The sequence below is a fragment of the Pseudophryne corroboree genome, chromosome 5, assembly GCF_028390025.1.
Source record: "Pseudophryne corroboree isolate aPseCor3 chromosome 5, aPseCor3.hap2, whole genome shotgun sequence".
NCBI classification, from domain to species: Eukaryota; Metazoa; Chordata; class Amphibia; order Anura; family Myobatrachidae; genus Pseudophryne; species Pseudophryne corroboree.
Genome location: NC_086448.1, coordinates 708,073,207 through 708,079,206, shown reverse-complemented (window position 1 = coordinate 708,079,206; position 6,000 = coordinate 708,073,207). Strand labels below are relative to the sequence as shown.

Sequence of the window (6,000 nt, the reverse complement as noted above, 5' to 3'; positions counted from 1 at the left end):
CTGTGCTGAAACACCTTTCTTATCCATTAACCTTTTCAAATCCGGTTCCGGCAATCATACATGAAGAGGAAAGTCCAGGAGCAGAGCATTTTGTCTCTTTTGGAGAGGGTCCTTCTGGGAGGTATGCTACAATGACAGCGCTGGGCCCTTACCTGATGCATTATGGGGCCCACGACCTTAGTAATACAGGTATATAGTATACTTCCAGTTTAGTTTATGCCTCAGCTGTTCTATATATCTTTTTGCAACCTGCCTGAGTTGCAGAATAATGCACTACTCCATATCTTACAGAAATACTTTCTATAACCACCCAGCATCTAGTAGTAGCGCTGTGTGCAATGCATGCGGCCTGCCAGCTGTGCTTACTGCATGTGATCAGAGCAGATTTTACTGCTGTTTTCAGCCCCTGTCCAGAAAGTACGTGATTTATTTATTGGGACAATTGTTTCCCATTGTGATTGCTGCTTCCAGTAACTTCCTCCCCTCCTCCTCCTCCTCTTTCCTTGATCCCACTGCTGCTTTGCTTTCTTCTTGCTGCACTTCTATGGGTAGCAGTTATCTGCCTGCAATGCTAAAACAGGCCACCGAGGGCCGCTAGTGCTGCGAATAATGGCTGCTCTTCATTACCGACGAGCGTGAGGGCGGTGGCCTGTACCATTACGTACACGAGGGTGTATAGGTTAGCTAGGTTTCCGAAATAACCATCAATCCCACCGTGTAAGAGCGAACGAATATGAATATGGATTTATAACGTGAAAAGTACACGATTACACCCTGCGCTATGGTTGTCGTGTGGCTCTGTTGAATCGTACAGCATCTAGGTGTGCCTGGCCTCCCCCCTACGCCGCAGCTTGGTACGCGCCATCGCTGTCAGGGGATGGGGGCGGCGCGTGACCGCTCTCATTCTCTTTAGTGTTTGTCAATGTTGGAGGTGTGAGCAGCCCGGGCCGGGAAAGCCAGGTAACTGTGCAGCACATATATGTCAGCCAGGTATCACCGTGACATGCATGACATCTGGCTAGGGACCACAGTGCCTGCATCACAGCAAGTAGCGGTGTATCCCCGGTCATCACACAACCTGAGCAGTCATTTAGTGCATCATTATCCTGTGCTTCATGAAACACATGCATAGAAAGCAATGCCTATGTCTGGTCGTGTAGGCTACTGTGCACCATAACGTATAGGCAGGTGCATTTGCATATATAATAATGTTTTTCAGTGTCTTGGGTGCAGCACAGTGCATCACAAACTAGACCTCACTAGTCACAATTACAGTATATTACAAGGCTCACATACACAGCTCTGTATTACAGGGGGTTAATACATTGCAAAGCTCACATACAGCTCAGTGCATCACAGCATTGAGAGGCAGATGTTACAGTGTGCTATCAGTGTAAATGCACAGTGCAGCGCAAAAAACTCCTGCAGATGTCATAATGGTGCGACAGTATATAAGAAAGTGCTACACAGGCGCGCTCATGCAACATATTGTGCCATTCATGCTAGAACCCAGAGAAGAGTTGCAATGTATAACTAAACATCAGACATACCTCTGACAGGTGGGTGGCAGGTAGCAACATGTGGCAAAATGACATGTATCCCAGCACAGGTGCAACTCAGTTGCTACAATATCCAGGCAAACCGCATTATGCAGCATAACCACTGTAGTATGGTATAATAGAACACTCAATCTTTTTACTGCATATCATAGTACATCTGATATCTCATCCAAGTGAGGCTGAAAATGGCATGCTTTGGGCTCTCACACTCACATTCCAGGGTATGTAGAACACTGGTTTACACTGTATTTGCATGTAATATTGAGCACCAAGGTGTTTCAGCTGCCATGTGTGTGATCATGTGTTATTTACTGTATGTACAAGTTAGTGTGTATGTTGGGCCTTGCTTCAAGGATTATATGGTGGTCTGGCTTCTTAGCACACTAGTGTTACCAGACTGCTGTGCCCTGCTCAGGTACTGTATATAATCTAGTTGTAAGTATATACGGTGCAGGTACAGTAGTACTTAGAATAGCATAGGCGCTGTATTGATTAAGCCAGTAATACAGCTAGCACAGGGCATGTGCAGATATAAAGGTGCCCATACACTAGTGCGATTTTGCCCGATTTAATCTGATTCCGACGTTTTGGGCCGATAAAGCGGATGTGCGCTTGTGCTTTACCTCCGATCCGATCAGAATATGCGGTCCTGTGTGCATCGGACCGGAGCCCCTAGATTTGAAGTACTGCACTAGAGATATATCGTACCGGCAGCCTTGGCTGGGGTCGCTTACAATACATCTTATGCAAAAGGACTGCATACAATGTATCATAATTGATCCTGCCGCTGGGAAGCTGCCAGGCGGTTCAAGGGTGACCGTATGCGACTTCTCCCCTCCGAGAGAAGTCGCATGAGTGTATGGCCAGTTTAAGTTGTGAAGTCTCATAAGCCGTTACTGATGGACATGATGTATTATGATGAGGCTACAGGTTTCCATATCTGCCTTGTGCACCTCAGTTGAGCAGATTCTAAGCTCTCCTATGCAGAAGTATAGGTTTTGGAAATAGTATATATCTCGTTCAAAAATATTGATTGGCTTAGTCAATTGTAAGGCGCAAAGGAATATGTTGGCGCTATATGCAACTTAATAAATATCACTATCTTGAGTTGATCTGTAAGACAAAAAATTACTGTTGCGGAATGTGTTAGAATTCCCGCTCCCGTTTTCCCTACTTTCCTTTGCAGCTGATGTTTGGTATTTTGTATTTTTTATTTTTTTTGCCAGGTATTTAAATCTGGCCATATTGTTTTATGGAAATAGAATAGCAGCCCGTTGTCCCATGTTTGTAGTGAGTTTTGTTGAAATGTGGCACCCTGAAACGTAGTGATTGGGACTTTCACAATACTGGGGAACTGGTAGCTTTGCAAAATAAGAATTGCTATACATAGCAACCCATCAAACTGTAAGAAAGAGCTGATTGGTAGTGATGGTTTGCAGCACATATATTGGATGAAGAGCTGTATATAAGTGAAGTACTTGCAGATTTCCTTTTTTTTCCAGCTTGTATTAATGTTCCCCAATTTTCCTTAAAATACACACAAGGCTGAAGTACTTAAGATGGACTGTAGTCTCCTTTCCTCTTACCTTTCTGTACCGCCCCTCCTTTTTTATTTTATTTTTTCCTGAAAATTCAATGACAAATTATTGATGAAGAAAAAAACAAAAAACAAAAAACTTGATAAATGAGAACTTCTCCCAGAGAGAAGCCTTTATCTCTCCAGCTCTTGTGTAAGCCACTCGGGCTGCTGGCAAAGAGACCTACCAAATCACGTAGGATTCAGTTACATATTCAGTGGTAGGCTTTGTATGACCAACTTTAATGTAAGTCTGCTTTTGTGTTTGTGTGAAACTAGCATGGTTGATACTGGACTTGGCCGTATGTGTGTCAGTTACTCTATAGCAATGGCTCCCAAACTCAAGAACTGTAGAAGAAGAAAAGCATGATGTAAGCCCACCGTATGTACGGAATAGGCAGTCTGTCATAGGTCCTTATTGATTTGATCTCCCCTATAAGTGTGTTACAGTGGCTAATGTGAAATGTTAGTATGTGGCTAATGTTGAGGTGTTTTACACGCATCTGAATCGTACCACATTTTTTTGTTTGTTTTTTTCCTTTATTTTTTTTTTTTTATCCATTCATAAGCATAAAGAAGGAAACTCCTGCTTGTGAGATGACACATGGGAGCTGCATGTGTAGACTCTGGCTAATTCAGTGTTGTTCCCAGGCGAAACCTCTCCTCCCTTCCCTTGCTGGGTGTCTATGCTAGTGGTCGTCTATTGGAGTTATTCAATTGTTGCTCCGATCAGACACCTATTAGCATTTTACACAGCTAAACCCATCTAAAGTTGACATTTGGGTGACTAAAAGTCTAGGTTTCCACGCCCAAACTACGGACTTTAAAAACATTTTTTTTTCTTGCACCTCCCGAGGCTGCGAGAAAAAAATGTGTGTTCGTTTGTCAGGGGTTCGATATACGCCCATTCCTTTCGACGGCCAGCAGGTGGCGTATGCCACTTTTGAATCAGCCCCTATCTGTCTGTTATTACCACTTTTGTTTTATCACTGTTATTTCCAGTTGTAAAGCACAACGGAATTTGCTGCGTCATATAAGAAACTGTTAAATAAATAATACATAAATAGTCTTAATCTGCAGGAATTGCATGTGCAGATGATTAAGACAACTTAATTGTAAAAATTTAGTAACTGAAATTGAATATATTTACATGAAATTATTTGATCAATTTTTTTTTAATTATCAGGATTTCTTTTTAAATCTGATTTCTTGAACTTTTCCATGTTTTGGAGATGCAATAATATAGAAAAAGGATGATAGCACAAGCTGTAATACTGTGGTATCCTAACTAATGGGCCCTACAGACTCGGCGATGTGCCGCCGAGCTGCCCGACCGCCGATACGGCAGACAGGCGACCCGGCGGCAGGGGGGAGCGGAGGTTAGTGACGGGGGGAGTGAAGTTCCTTCACTTCCCCCGTCACCCGGCTCCGTAGATGTGCAGGCAAATATGGACGATCTCGTCCATATTGGCCTGCATGCACAGCCGACGAGGCACCAGCGATGAACGAGCGCGGGGCCGCACATCGTTTATCGCTGGTGCCTCCACACTGACAGATATGAATGTTATCTCGTTCATTAATGAACGAGATTGTTCATATCTTGCAGTGTTATCGCCCAGTGTGTATGGCGCATAAGGCAGATGTGTCAAAAGTACAATAAGCCATCATGTAATTGTAAGAGATATGTCAATAGACTGGAATTTTATTCCAGCTTCCATAGAATATCTCCAGATAAGTAGTAGATTAGGAAACATTTGGGTGGGGTTGATGCCGCTTACAAACATGTAAGTGTAGCGCAAGTATGAATGAACTGGTTCCTGCTGACTCTGACTGGGGCATCACCGCAGCCTCCCTCTGCTCACTTTTGCAAAGTTCTCAGATGCCATCTGCCCAGGCATGTTGCTCGTCACACCTGGATATATCTGATCAATTAATCAATCCCTGGGAATCTGATTTTAGGCTTGCATTTGCTGGTATATGTGGATCACCTATGTAACATAGTAATTGAGGTTTGAAAAGAGGCAAAATGCCCATCGCGTTCAACCTGTATTTTGTATTAAGTTGAGTTGATTTTACTGTACCTGCTGAAGAATGTTTTATGACTAGTTAACAACTACAAATCATGTTACACCCCTTATTAACAACGTCAATATTTTAAATGTTGTAACCTTGGATATCCTTTTCAATCAGAAATTCATCCAATCATCTTTTAAATGCATTTACAGAGTCCACTATTACCAGCTTCCCTGTCAAGGAATTCCAATTCCTTATTGCCCTAACAGTGAAGAACACTTTCCTCCGTTACGTTCGGAATTTTCTCTCCTCCAACCTCAGCGAGTGCCCACGTGTCCTAAACAGAGTTCTTTTCATAAATAATTCCTCTGATAACTCTTTGTAGTGCCCCTTTACATATTTGAATACATTAATAATGTCTCCTCTTAGATGCCTCTTTTCCAGTGTATACATATTCAACCTAGTAAGCCTTTCCTCATAATCCAGTCCCTCTAGCCCAGGCCTGGCCAACCTGTGGCTCTCCAGCTGTTGTAAAACTACAAGTCCCATCATGCTTTGCCACAGATTTGCTATTAGAGAATGCTAAAACTGTGGCAAGGCATGCTGGGATGTGTAGTTTCACAACATCTGGAGAGCCACAGGTTGGCCAGGCCTGCTCTAGCCCTTTAAGCAATTTAGTAGCTCGACTTTGAACCCTTTCAAGTTCACCAATATCTTTTTTTTTTTTTTTTTATACCGTGGTGCCCAAAACTGAGCACAATATTCCAGGTTCGGCCGTGGCAATGATTTATACAGCGGCAGGATTACTTCCTCGTCCCTTGTCTCAATTCCCCGTTTTATGCACGCTAGCAC

At 43.1% G+C, this 6,000-nt stretch overlaps 1 protein-coding gene across 11 annotated transcripts in view; it reads left to right on the top strand.

The window, feature by feature from the left end:
* Positions 1-854: 854 nt before the first annotated feature.
* Positions 855-6,000, top strand: part of STAU2 (staufen double-stranded RNA binding protein 2) — a 747,611-nt gene continuing 742,465 nt past the window's right edge. For all 11 annotated transcript variants that reach the window (XR_010177886.1, XM_063923932.1, XM_063923926.1 and 8 more), the window contains exon 1: positions 855-960. The gene's annotated coding sequence lies outside the window, so the exon portion shown is untranslated. The remainder of the gene's footprint in view (positions 961-6,000) is intronic.